The sequence below is a fragment of the Marmota flaviventris genome, chromosome 6 (assembly GCF_047511675.1).
Source record: "Marmota flaviventris isolate mMarFla1 chromosome 6, mMarFla1.hap1, whole genome shotgun sequence".
NCBI classification, from domain to species: Eukaryota; Metazoa; Chordata; class Mammalia; order Rodentia; family Sciuridae; genus Marmota; species Marmota flaviventris.
This window is the reverse complement of record NC_092503.1, coordinates 100,858,728-100,873,706: the sequence shown is the minus strand read 5'-3', so window position 1 is coordinate 100,873,706 and position 14,979 is coordinate 100,858,728. Positions and strand designations below refer to the sequence as shown.

Below are 14,979 nucleotides of genomic sequence, written 5' to 3'. Positions count from 1 at the left end.
TAGGGGAGGAGTAAATAATAATAATAATAATAATAATAATAATAAATAAATAAACAAAAAATCACCATCAACAAAGAGCCCTGGAAAGTAAAAGAAAACCAAGTGAATCCCTTTCTCCACTCGAATCCCAGGGTAACTCAGATTCTTTATGTTCTGAATTACACAAAATGCACAGAAGCTGCACATTGAGATGCCCAGATCTGCTAATCCATGTTCTGGACTCCTTCCTACCCCTCTTTGGATTTCCTTCTCAGAAGTTGCTCTAACAGTCTGGTCTGTGTGAAGCAGGAAAACCTTTCCCAGTTTGCCCACAATGACCCTGCAGGCTGGGCAGAAGGAGTCTTTCTGTAGTGTGTTGGAAGAGGCCACTGCAGCTCAAGATGGAGACCCTGAGGGCTGCCCCAGTGTTACCCTGGGTTATAGATTTTCTCAAAGCCTGGACTGACTGCTGGCACCTCCTCTTTCCCTTATGACTCTCACACATCCACTCTCAACTTGTCTGTTGCCCAGACCACATTTTACACCATTGATTCTCATCTCTGAAGCTGGTTTGATGCAATCTTTATTCTTTTCTAAACTATACATGCCCCTTTGTTGCTTTTTCAAAATTTTTTTATATGATACAGGATTTATTGTTGAGTTTTTATTAAGAAGGAGACAATACAGTAGGAGCCCTCATGGGTACAGGTTCTGCCACTTGTACAGGGGACCATGACTGGGGATATATTTGACCCTCCAGTCATTAGGAATGAGCCACTTCTCAGCCACTATATCTTCAAATTCATCAACTTTAAACCTGGTAAACTTCCATTTCATTGAGATATGGAGCTTTCCGTGGTTGGTAACTTGAACTTGGCCCTGCATACAGCCTCAATCACATGTTCCTTGTCCTGCAGCTTGGTGCGGCTGGACACGATGACTTGGCCAACATGAACCCTAGCCACTGTGCTCTGGGCTTTTCCAAAGGCACCCTGCATACCTGTCTGGAGACTATCAGCCTCAGGGCAGAAAAACATTTTTTTGATGTAGAAGTGTGGAACTGCATTCAAATAAGAAAGCCATCTTTGCCACCACTTCTTACCATGTACTTGTTTGCACAAATACAGGCAGCTCCCACGGCTTCAGAGTCTAGCTGCCCACATTCATCTGACACCAAAAAAAGGGGAACTCATCCACTTTTGCCTTCTTCTGTTCAAGGTCAAAGATATGGAGCTTAGCATCAGGGACAACAAAAATATAAAATGCTTCATGAATTTGCATGTCTTCCTTGTTCAGAAGCCATGTTAATCTCTGTGTTGTTCACAATTTTAGTGTATATGTTGCTGAAATGAGCACTCCAAAATTATTTCTTGATCGAATTCTGCCATTCTGCTACAAAATCTCTGCTGTAGCTCTTGTCAATATGCTGTGGTAACTGTGTTTATATTTATTGGGTGTGTGATTTCTGTTATTTGATAGTAATCCCCCTGCAATCGCAGCTTTGCTCAGTTTCATTGGTGACAGCTAATAGTGTCAAAGATAAAGCTGGCCAGGTGAGGTAGTGGTGCATGCCAATAATCCCAGCAGTTTGGGAGGCTGAGGCAGGAGGATTCCAAGTTCAAAGCCAGCCTCAGCAACTTAGCAAGGCCCTAAGCAATTTAGCAAGACTCTATCTCAAAGTAAAAATTAAAAAAAGGTGGGGGGGCTGGGGATATGACTTGGTTGTTGTGATTGAGCACCTCTGGGTTCAATCCCTGGTACCAAAAAATATATATATATATATACACACACACACACACACACACACACACACACACACACAAAGCTGGATACTTGTTCAAGTGATAAGGTCAGATTTTTATCAGCAAAATATTACTGGAATAGGGAAAACAGTACCCCCCACTCCCGGGAACTGAACTCAACTTTGATTTGTACAGAGATAACTGGGTCTTTTTGTTGTTGTTGTTTTTTATTTAAATTTTAGCAGCATTCAGTATGGACGCTGTGCCTCATTTTTGGTGGCTGGAATTTATCAGTCTTTTCAGTGGCTGGTGTAATTAGACTATCCCTTATCCTGTCTCCCTGTAATGTTCCTCTTCCTGTCTCAAAACCTTCTATCGAGATCAGAATAGACATTTTCCAGCTTGTTCTTGATTTTCTTGACCTGTTGACATAGACTCTCTCCTTGACTAAAGGTTTAACAAAGCTCATCTGAGTGTTGCCCAGATTGGCCTTGAACTCACCATCCTGCCTCAGCCTCTTGAGTAGCTGAGATTACAAGCATATGCTACCACACCCTCCATGACTGGGCCTTAAAGACAGAATAAGGACAAGGGGTCAAGTAAGGGTTCCATAGAGTAAAAAAATGACATAAGGAGGGTAAAGGGGTTTGATCCACGTGAAACCCATCTGGGTTTGCTCACTGGTGCTGTGGAAGTTAGACTCTTAGCTTCCCAAGCAGGCTGGGACGCTGACTTCAGTAAATTGTTTTGGCAGTCTTGAGTTTTCTCAGGCAGACACTTTAAGGAGAGCCGTGGTTGTTCTTGAGATGTGTTAGATATGTTAATGGTTGTTCAAGTCTTTTTACAGGCCACAGGGACATAGACAAGAAGAGGGCTCAGATGAGCCTTGTTAAACTTTAGTCAAGGAGAGAGTCTATGTCAACAGGTCAAGAAAATCAAGAACAAGTAGGAAAATGTCTGTTTTGATCTCAATAGAAGATTTTGAGACAGGATGAGGAACATTACAGGGAGACAGGATAAGGGATAGTCTAATTACACCAGCCACTGAAGAGACTGATAAATTCCAGCCACCAAAAATGAGGCACAGTGTCCATACTGTATGCTGCTAAAATTTAAATAAGAAGTCGTTACTTTGTGTTTATCTGGTATCTCAGGACAAAAATTAATGTTGAGTTGGATTTTAGTTTAAATAACTTGTATTAGTCACTTATTCCTAAGGAAGCATAGGAATAATGATGCAGATTGACTTGTTATTTAAGATATCCCTCCCCTAGAACTATAGGAAAGTGATTCTTTCTTTTAGATATTTAGTTTTATCACTTAATAAATATTAGTCTGTTAGCCTTTATTATTTGCATTTTGTAAGTGTACAACATTGCCTTTTATGCCTCTTTCTATTTGGTCATCTGATTTATTTACTTGGTGTTCTAGTTTGCTGAGGTTTGTTACTAGTTAACACAGTGACCCTATTTTTTCATATGATGTTCATGGTAACTTCTGCCAGGGTTCAAAAGGCAAGAATATGAGAGAGATTGGGGAATAGGGTTCAAAGCTTAATGTGCTCTTTATCGAAAGGGTAAAGGTAAGAGGGCTAGAGAAAGCACTGCATGGTTGTCTATAGGAAATAAGTTTCTTTTAAAATTGAGATATAATTTAAAGGTACCAAAATTCACATATTTAGAATGTAGAGTTGGACTAATTTTGGCAAATGCACACACATCCATTTAACTTACATCCATTAGGATACAGATGTAGGGTTGCAGCCCTCCCTCTCTAATGCCAGCAACCCCTCTATCTCCTGAGCTCCAGCAAAGGAAGAGTTAGTTAAGTGAGGAGGTCTTTATATTGCGACTCCCACAAAGGCAATTGCCTACAAATTGACCTGTGGTAAAGCCCTCTGGAAGCAACTGGCTACAGAAGCTGTTTGCCAAGAGAGTGCCCTCTAGTGGAGGGATGAAGAAACCTCATCTTCACAGCCTCCATAGAAGTTATCACGAGTCCATTGAACTTCTGATTCACAGTGTGAGAAACTGCCCAGGATTTCAAACAGATGTGGGTTACAGAGCATGGCTATTGATGCTTTGTGGTAGGCAAGTGAGTCCTATCTGGCTGACTGTGTGTGTGTGTGTGTGATCTTGGGAATTGAACACGGGACCTTGTGCCTGTTAGGTAAGTGTTCTACTATTGAGCTATATCCACAGCCTTATTTATTACCAGAGATTGAACCCAGGGGCACTTAACCACTGAGCCACATCCTTAGCCCTTTTATGTTTTATTTTGAGACAAAGCCTCATTAAGTTGCTGAGGCTGGCTTTGAACTTGTGATCCTCCTACTTCAGCCTCCCAAGTTGCTGGGATTACAGGTGTATACCACTAGGTCTGGATTTAAAAAAAAAAAATCAATTTAATATAGGGTCTTGCTAAGTTGCCCGGACTGACTTGGAACTTGGGATCTTTCTGCCTTGGTCTCCCAAGAAGCTAGGGTTACAGGCATTTACCACTGGGACCAACTAGTTAGCCTTTTTGAAGACACCAATCTGTGTTCTAGCCATGTCACATGTGCAGCAGTTATGCCAAGGGACACCTGGAAATCATGATGCATATATGTAGAATGTGCTGAAGAATCCACTATGATAGGAAACATTTCATCCTAAAAAACAAGAATAAAAACAAAACAAAGTAAAAATCAAAAAACATTTTCTGTTATTGGTAGTTCTGAACATAATCTTTCTCATGGAGTCAAAAGGTACCTAAGTATATGATTGCAAGTGGAAAATCACGGGACAGTAATCAGGTATCATCAGCTTTTCCATTTCTTTTACATGTGAATTTTTAATACAAATGCAAGTCAGAATTTTTCAGTGAATAAATTTTAGTAGTTCAACTTTATAACAATTATAAATACACCTGATAAATTTTTTTTGGATATTGAAATTTTCTGGACATTTGAAAATTTTAAAAACAAGTAAATTCTTACTGAGGGCAACTAAATGGTATGTGTAGCATTTTTATCCTACAGTAGGCTCCAGTCATTCATTATATTTTTCTGAGTTGTCTTATACACACCTTTTTTAAAAATGTTTTTTTGTAGTTGTAGATGGACAAAATGCCTTGGTTTTATTTGTTTATTTTTTATGTGGTTCTAAGGATCAAACCCAGGACCTTGCACGTGCTAAACAAGTGCTCTGCTACTGAGCTACAGCCCCAGCCCCACACACACCTTTTTAATGTTGTCTGGTTTCGTGCCCTTTCCTGTAAGTTTGCTATTAAAATGCATTAAACCATTTTTTTAAAAGGATATAGATATATTTTTGTCAACCAGGAAGTGTTCTTGTGCTCAGCCACTTTTAGGAACAATTACTGTTCTGATTTTATAATAAATTTGTTTTTTTCTGTAGAACTTTGTACACCTGGAATCATACATTGTGTGCTTTTGTGATCTGACTTCTTTCATTCAGCATTAAGTTTTTGAGATTAATTCAGGCTTTTGCATGTACCAGTAGTTTGTCTCTTTTTATTATTGAATTGTATTCTATTGTCTGAATCTATCCCAGTTTATTTATTTTTCTATTGATGGATACCTGGGCTATTTCCGGTTTGGGGGCTATTATGAATAAAACTGCTATAAGCATTCTTTCACAAGGCTTTCTGTGGATGAATATTTTTTTTTGTTTTGGATAAACACTGATATTGCTGAGTCATAGGATAGATGTATGTTTAACATTTTAAGAAATCGCCAAACTTTAAGAAACTGTCCAGAGTAGATAATTTTATATTCTTACTAGCAGTGATGAAAGTTCTTTTTGTTTTGTACCCTTGTTAAATTTGGTGTTTCATTTTTTAAAAATTTTGACCATTCTAATGAGTTTATAATTACATTTTACTATACTTCTAATTTAATTTTCCTAATAATTAATGATCTCAAGCATCTTTTAATATACTTATTGGACATTCAGATACCTTCAATGAAGTGACTTTTGCCCATTTTAAACATTGGGTTGTCTTAATTATTGTGATATAGGAGGTTTTTAAAAATATATTCCAGTTAAAAATCCTTTGTCAGATATTAATGTCATGAATACATTCTTCTGGACTTTGATTAGTCCATTAAGTTTTCTTTTCTTTTTTTTAGTTGTCAATGGACACAATATCTTTATTTTTATTTATTTATTTTTATGTGTGCTGAGGATCGAACCCAGTGCCTCACGCTTGCAAAACAAGAGCTGTACCACTGAGCTACAATCCCAGCCCTAGTCTATCTTAATGGTATTTTTAATAAGCAAAAGATTTTAATTTTGATGAGGTTCCAATTTGATGTTCTCAATAAAAAAGTCTATCCAAGGATATATTCTTTTGTCTTCTTCTAGAATGTTTATAGTTTTAGTTCTTATATTTGTATTTATGATATGTACTGAATTAACTTTTGAAAAGGTTTCAAGGTAGAAGTTAAGGCCTTTCCTTCCCAATTTGGATAACTATTTAAGTGTCATATATTGGAAAGATTTTCCTTTCTCTATTGAGTTGCTTCAGTGATCTTGTTGAAAATCATTTAACTCCTGTGTATAAATACATATCTGGTTTCTATTCTATCCTATTGAACATATTGTCTATCTTTGCTCATACTGAACTATTGATATTACTGATAGTAAATCTCAAAGTCAGGTAGTGTAATTCCTTTAATTTTATTTCTTCTTTAAAAATTGTATTGGTTTTTCTAGATCCTTTGTGTTTCTTTTTCTTTCATTTTCAAGTAGCTTAGGGTTGCCTTAGGGTTAACTTAAGTAGCTTAGGGTTGCTTTAAGTTGCTGAGATGAGACAAACCTGTGATCCTCCTGCCTCAACCTCCAGAGTCACTGGGATTATCAGTGTGCACCACCATGTCTAGCTGGTTCTTTGCATTTCTGTATAAATTTTACACTTAGTTTATCAATATCTATTAAAAAAAGAAAATAAAACCATGAAAGTTTTGAAAGACTTAAACATAACAATTCACTCTCCTTGGAAATATTTCAAGATTTCTATAATAAGCTGTCCTTGATTTTAACTTCCAAGACTGAAGAACTATGGCTAAATTTTAGTTTTTGCTCCAATGTGAAATTTAATCCTCTTGTGATTTCAGGAAAATATAAGAAGAAAGATAATGGAGGGAAAACAGATGGAAAAGATTGTGGACATGCAGAATGAAGCAGCTGAAGGGTGCTGAATGTGTCAGGTAAGAGTTTCTGCTTCCTCAATGAGATACGTTAAGATGGGCCATAGGCAACTCTAACCCATAGTCATTGGTCTTAGCATACTCATCTTACAGAGAAAATAGGAAAGCCACTGAAAACATTTTAATGTTTCAATACCCCTCTTCTACCCAATCCAAAAGTTCATGTAGACACAACTATTGCAAGTTGGTTTCAAGACCATAGATAAGGAAACATTTTTGAATAAAATTAGAAACACTCATGACCAGCTACTTGCTCCCTCTCTTGAAACCTGCGATTACTCCCTTGGCACACAGTGTGTGCCTCCAGAATATGTTTCACACTGGTACTAATCATACGAATATATCGAATACATCCGAACAAATGTTTCTCTTAACTCATTCATTTCCTTACTCTAACGATAACCTTTGGTATTTGTAGGGAATCACAATTTTATTTCCTAAAACTAAAGCGGTGTTTAGCCATTTTGTCTTCCATTGTGAGAAGTACTCACCCCACATTTCTCTCTTAGCACAACCAACTATGTCATGCTAAACCGATTAAGATTCAGGTCAAATGCTGCTATCAGAGCTCTTTGAAGTTTCAGTAGAGATTTCAAAGGGTAATTAAGAATCTGTTTGAATTTTCAACTTATAATAATCCTGAATATGGATAATGCAATTAGGATATGTTGTTTCCCATGTACTCATACAAAATGTAGGCATCTGTGTTCTAAGCAAAAATAAATATTTTAAAAATAATTTTAAAATATGAACCTCAGAACAAGAATAATCTTTGAAATATAGATTAGGAAAGCATAATGAAAAGGACAAAAGGGGGAAAGAAAAGAGAAAAAGTCTTCTAGGCAGTACAAAGATTATATAGTAACAATTTTTAGGAACACAAGTATCCCATAGGATCAATTAAGGCCTCCCAAATTCACAATAGTGAACCTGTCAGAGTCCAAAAGTGCACTTAGTGCTTGAAACTTATGTCTTTATATATTGTTAAATGTGGCAGTGCCTGTTCTACTTCCAATTGTATCTTATATAATTCCTCAGTCACTGACTCTTCATCCTTCTTTGATCATTATTGACATCTTTCTTTCAACCATCTTTTATCTCTTAGTATCCCACTTGAATCCCCCAATCTTCACCCTACAAATCACTCTGCTTCCTCCCCTCATAGACCTGCAAGCCCTGCGAGGGAAATAGCCACGGCCATGTGATTAGGCTCTAGCAAGTGCCTGACAAATGGCTGATTCTTAGTAAATCCTTGTGGAATAAAGGGATGAAAGAAAAAACCAAACAAACAAACTCTAGAAAATACACTTCCCTCCCTACCTTGTCTCCTACCTATCCCTACTTATCTTACCCTTATCTCTATCTATCTTATTTTATTTATAAGTTTAAATTATGCCTTGTTAATTTTTTTATTGCATCTAGGCTAGGTTAAGGCCACAAATTGCTTTATTTAAACCTGGATACTGTAGTGTCTAGCACAGCCATACATAAAATTGTTTGTTTTTCTTATTATAATACTAATTTAGGAATGGCAAATAATTCAAGATGATGCATGTGAGAAGTTGAGAGGAGTGCTTATAACGGTAGAGCAAAGCAGAGAGGTAATGAAAGAAAGAAAAGAAAAGAAAAGAAAGACATTCCAGGCTGAGGAACAATCAGTGAAAAGTTCAGGAGCAAAGAGTGACATGGTGTGTGTGAGATGCTACAAATATTATTATATTGCTGGTACATAAAGCACTCAGTGGGGGTGGTGAGAAATGAGACTATAAGTAGACAAAGGCCATATTGTAGAGGGCCTCATATTCCCAGGTAAGGAGTTTAGACTTACCCAGGAAATAAAAGTAATTCATTCATAGTTCCATACAAGCAAGGCATCCCAAGAACATGTCTAATAACAAGGACATATTATTATTTTAGATAGATTATTTTGGTAACAATGTGGATGATGGATTTAGAAAGATACTTGCGGTAGTAGAAAACTTGAACTAATGCAGAGATGGGCATGAAGTTGGGGAATATATAGCATAAAACCAGTAAGATCTGGTAACTATCTAGAAGTCCAACTTGAGAAAGAGGGAGGAGCAAGGGACAGATTTCTAGATGAGGTGTAGAGGTGTTACCTTAGAGCTAGTGAAAATAGGAATGGTGCAGATTTGATGGAGAAAAAGACGAAACCATTTTTGGTCAAGACTGAGATGTTGTGGCTGTCCAACATGCAGCTGTCTATAACTACCTGAAAAGGAAGGGACCTGGCCCCAGATGTCCCTAATGGGGCCATCTGTGGTCATCAGCTGTCTGCATCCTGTTGTCTTTCCAAGGTGTTCAGTAGTGGGCAAGTATAGCCCTCAGTGGATAAGAATAAAGTGAAGGAGAGGCCAGTTCCCTGCAAGCCATTTTAATGGGATTCAATTCTTGCTCTTTATTCAATTCTTACAAAATGGTAGATCTGTTGGCTAGTTGAGAAAGATTTATTTTTCTTTCATTGATGATCCTGCTGACTTTGTTCCTAGGAAGAGCATGGACTAATAATTTAAAGATCTCTTCACATAACAAACCTATTTCTGATGCTTTTTGTCTCTGGACAACTTGTTTATGTTAATTTATCCAGCCTGTCTGAAGGATGGGTGGAGCGGATTGAAATGAAGGGGATTTTTCCCTTTGATGAGAGAAAGTTGGGGCAGAAGAGGAAGTAGAAAGGGAAATCCAAAGCTAAAACAGTGGAAACTAAAACAGTTGAGCCCATAAATGTAGAGAATAGAGCAGAGGAGCTTCAGGCAAGCCGAAGGTTCTCAATTTGTTTAACTTGATCTTCATTTGGAGGTCATAATTTTTCTTTGGTCTTTTCCTCATTTTTCCCGAGTCATATAAAAATTAAAAAGTGCTGTCATTATAATTTCATTAAACATTCAACTTCACTGGGACTGTACTATATGCCCAGTACTGTTGTATGTGCTTGGAATATAAATGTTACCAAGACATTGCTCTTGTCCTTAAGAAGTTTAGCCAGAATGGTAGTTCTCAATGCTGGCTGCTCTCAAGAAGGCCTGAAACCTTAAAGACATCCCAGTGCCCAGTCCTATTGAATCAAAATTCCTGGGATAGAATTTTGGAATAGAACAAATTGATCATTATTTTAATACCATAAGGAATTAAGATTTTCAGCAGCAGGAAAAAAAGCCATAAACATCAAATCAAAATAGGTGAATAAAGACTTTTTAACCCTAGATATGAATGGAAAATGTCAGAATGAAATATTGATATAGTTCTGTTTTAAAAAGTACTTGCTTCCTGTGCTGAAGAGTTATCTATGCTCCTATGTTTATTGCAGAACTATTCAAAATAGCTATGCTATATAATAACTGAGGTATCCATGTCTATCAATGGATGAATGAATAAAAAATGTGGTACATATACACAAAGGAATACTATATAGCATAAAATGGTATCCTAACATTTATAGTGATATGAATGGAACCAGAGCCTAGTTTGTTAAGTGAAAAAAGGCACAGAAAGACACTGCCCGTTCTTACTTATATGTGGAAGCTAAAACAGTTGAGCCCATAAATGTAGAAAATAGAGCAGTATAGAGATTTCTCAGAAAACTTGGAATGGAACCCCCAATTTGATCCAGTTATCCCATTCCTCAGTTTATATCTAAAGGACTTAAAATCAGCATACTATAGTGACACAGCCACATGGATGTTTATGTGACACAGCCACATCAATGTTTATAGCAGTTCAGTTTACAATAACTAAAATATGGAACCAAATTAAGAGCCCTTCAACGGATGAATGGATAAAGAAAATGTGATGTATATACAAAATAGAATATTACTCAGCCTCAAGGAAGAATAAAATTATGGCATTTGCAGGTAAATGTACAGAGCTAGAGAATATCATGCTAAGTGAAATAAGCCAATCCCAAAGAACCAAAGGCTAAATGTTTTCTCTGATATGCAGATACTAATTCCCAATAAGGAGAGGCTAGGGAAGAATAAAGGTACCTTGGATTAGACAGAAAGGAGTGAAAGGGGGGGAGGGGGTATAGGGGCAGGAAGGACAGTATAATGATTTGAACATTATTACCCTTTGTGCATATATGATTACATGACTAATGTAACTTTACATCATGTACAACCAGAAGAATCAGAAGTTATACTCCATTTATGTGTGATGTGTCAAAATACATTCTACTATTATGTGTAACTAATTTGCACACACACACACACACACACACAAAGTAGAGGATAATATAGTGATTACCAGAGGCTGGGGAGGGAGTAGGGGAAGGAAGATGTAGAGAGGATGGTCAATGGATGCAGGAGTACAGTTAGATAAGAGGAACAACTTCTAATGTTATCTTATCCTAGAGTAGGATAAGATAATGATCCTGTCAGATCATTAATAACAAAAGGATCCTATTCCAGGAGATCTTACCCCTGTCACTGAGCACTCTCTGGGATTACTAGGAGCAATTAGTAATTAGCTACCTTACAACTGGCAGTGCTACCCACAGAGAATTTGTCCCATTCCGTAGTAGGACTTTGATCCTTGTTCTGTTGATTACCTTCCAGGAAGATATGGCAACTGGCCAAATGCCCAGCTCACTCCACCAGTTGAGTGCAAAAGTGGGCAAATGGCCAAATAGCGGGCACATCAGGCTTGTTGGCACAGAATTCACTAGGAGAAACTCATAGACACAGGGTTGATCTTCCATTGTCCCTCCTAGGGAATGAAACAGCAGACTCCCTCTGCTGCACACAGTGAGGCATTTAAGCTGAACACTGAAAAATGGCCCCTCCCCGTGATCAGAATTGGGTGTCCTGGTGATATGGTGTAGTACCTCCTTGTCTCTGGTCCTATGCCGTCAGATTAATTTCCAGCCCCTCTCAGAGTGTGATCAGTCGGTTGGGACCCAAGCCTTGCCGTCCACAGGTATATAAGAAGGCTTCTTGGAGGCAGGATTCTCCACAGAGAATGTTCAGGATACAGCAAGCTCACCTCAGCCTTGGTGTCATAAGGGTGAGGGGACTTCTGGTAAGCATTAGCAGTAATGATTGTCCAGGGAGCTTCAGAGATGGCTCGCTTCTTTTCCGGGGGACTAGCACACAGGGGATCAATCTTGGGCAAATTTTGGTTTCTAGATATTTGGGCTGATGCCAGGCTTTTGCAGGAATGAGTAGCCATGTGTTCACCTCCTTTGGGGAGTTTATGATCACATCTTTGAGACTGAGTCCTGGAAGTAGGATTGCTAAGTCAAAAGCCATGTGTCACTTTTCTGGGTATTGTCCATTCTCTTCTTTGTGGGTTGTATTCTTTTATCAAAACGTTTTTTAAAAGTTCTCTAGTAATTCTAACATGCATCCAGCATTGAGAGAAATGCTGGACTAAAATAGAATTCTGAAAATGTCTTATATCTCTTGAAAATTATTTGGGGGACTGGGGTTGTGGCTCAGTGGTAGAGTGCTTGCCTAGAATGTGTGAGGCACTGGTTAGATTATCAGCACCACATGTAAATAAACATAAAGGTCCATCAACAACTAAAATAATTAAAATTTAAAAAAAGAAAGAAAAGAAAATTATTTGGACTCTTCTGTTTCTTGGTAAATCTCTGACTAGGACTTCATTTAAAAAAAAATCACGATTATGAATCAGCCTCCTTATATTAGAGAAAACATTTGGCATACTCTTTTTAACATCTACCTTATCAAGTGACCTTGTTTGGATATTCAAATGGAGATATAATTTCTTAATATCCTTTTTAAAATTTTTATTTAGGAGATCCAACATGGCGGTGGGTGCGGAGAGATCAAGTCTCTGACCTCTTCAGCTGCGCAGGCATAGGGAGTCCTAAACCATCTAAATGCTGTTTGCTCAGGATCACTAGGCAATGCTGAGCTGACGTGGATCTGGGGCTAACAGTTTGTGCCTCTCAGAACACACACCGAGCTGAATTCAAGCTCCTGTTCACCTGCATCTCGCAGACAAACCGCTGTGACTCAGCCCTAAACGATCCTGCGGAAACAACTGGTCGGCCCTTCTGAACCTGCGGAGGTTAATACCAACCGAGTCTTCATAGGCAGTGGCCACATGATTGAGATGGGGCTTGGGAGAGCCAGTCAGGACCCACCCGTTGCATTGGTCACCCAGCAAAGGGAACGAACTGTCGCCATTTGCATGGGATACCACCATGGCAGAGAACTGTCACCAGAATGCGGCGGAGGAGATAACTTCATTGAAACTGGCGGCGGCAGGTGTGTAACCCCCTAGCCCTCCCTCTCCACACAGCGAGGAAACCTTAAGGGCCCCTCCCAGCTCTCCCATGAGCGCGATAGTCAGACCGAGGGAATCAGGAGTGGCGCGGGACCCCCGGCTACCACTCCTGCCGCAGTCTGGCTGGGCACAATCAGGAGCCACTTGTCAAAAGAAACTAACTTTATTTTTAGAACCACACACGCCAAACAAAACAGCCTCTCAGGAAAAACCCTCAGAGCCTCAACTGCCACCACCAGCTTTCCACAAGCCTCTCTCTCCCACACAAACTTCTCTCCACCTCCCACAATCCTCCTGCTCTTGAGGCCAATTGGCTGGGTCACGTGGGCGGAGCCAAAAAAGTCCCCCAATGAGCAGCTCCGTGGTCTGAAAGGGCAGGGAAACAGCCCAATGAGCATCACCGCAGAGGAGCCAATCAGCTAGATGTTGCTGGGGCCGCTGTGAGCCAATCATCAGCCGGCAGCTGGAAGTTTGCTGGCAGCTGGAAGTTTGCTGGGGCCCCTTCGGCTGTGGCTCTCAACATCTCCCCCTCTGTGTTTAAACAACAAGCATGTGGCTTAGGGACCGTGCCTGCCTTAGGTTGTCCAATAGTACATATGGTCCTTAGGTTGGTACCATTGCAATTGGATCTTACCCGTCACTGACTACTGGTCCAGTATACAGCCACACCTGTGGAGAGGTCTTTGTACCAGCGGGGGGGTGAGGTTCTTTGCCTCACCTCTGTTGGCCCCCAAATTTTAGCTGGACGATCATGACAAGCAGAAGGGAGGAAGATACACCAAGCCAATTGACAGCTCCTTTTGGAAAAATTGTACCACCAATGACATCATCAGCAAAAATACCCCAACACTACCACAAGTCGCTGCACCAACAGATAGTTCACAATGCATACAGGTGAGCTCACAATGTGTCCAGGCAAGTTCTGCAAGCAGTTCAGTGATGGCTATTGCAGAAGCTGTAGATTGGTTTTATCTTTGATTTCACCAGCACTGGGATGAAGATAGGAATTCTGGCAATAATGGCTAAAGAAAAAATTATGTAACATTACAGAAGGCACTAAAAAAAACAATTTTCTTAACAATTTACATTGTCTTCACTGGCACTGGGATGAAGATAGGAATTCTGGCAATAATGGCTAAAGAAAAAATTATGTAACATTACAGAAGGCACTAAAAGAAAACAATTTTTAATATCTATAACTAAAACATACCAGGTTTTTGGCAAAGCAGACAACTGAGGAATCCCTGATTGAGCAGGTCCCATAATAACCATCTCATTATTAATGGCTCTTAAATCTTGCAATAATCTCCATTTACCAGATTTCTTTTTGATGACAAAAATGGGAGTATTATGGGGAGATACAGAAGGTTGTATATGTCCTTCTGCTAATTGTTGTTTGACCAGGTCATGGGCTGCTTGTATCTTTTCTTTAGTCAGGGGCCACTGAGGAACCCATACTGGTCTTTCTGATTTCCAAGTAATTTTTATTGTCTCAGTGGCCCTTTCTGAAAATCCAACCCATGTCTGTCTGTTCCTTGATCTATTTGTATTGGTGCTGCTATACCTTGTTCTTGTTTTTCTAATCTTTTTCCTTTCCTAAAACCTTGTCTAGTCATAATAGTGGGTGCATTTTGGTTGATGTTATTTGTTAATGTCAAACCTAATTGATCTAGGACATCTCGTCCCCATAAATTTATAGGAAGATGATCCAATACATATGGCTGTATAGTTCCTTCACATCCTTCAGGATCCTTCCAATCTAATACCATTGCA

At 39.0% G+C, this 14,979-nt stretch overlaps 1 non-coding gene and 1 pseudogene across 1 annotated transcript; both read right to left on the bottom strand.

Moving 5' to 3' along the window:
- Positions 1-675: 675 nt before the first annotated feature.
- LOC114095053 (large ribosomal subunit protein uL16-like) lies at positions 676-1,260 on the bottom strand (annotated as a pseudogene).
- On the bottom strand, positions 1,231-1,335 carry LOC114095127 (U6 spliceosomal RNA). Its single transcript, XR_003583197.1, has one exon. It is a non-coding gene; the product is annotated as a U6 spliceosomal RNA (small nuclear RNA).
- Positions 1,336-14,979: the final 13,644 nt, after the last annotated feature.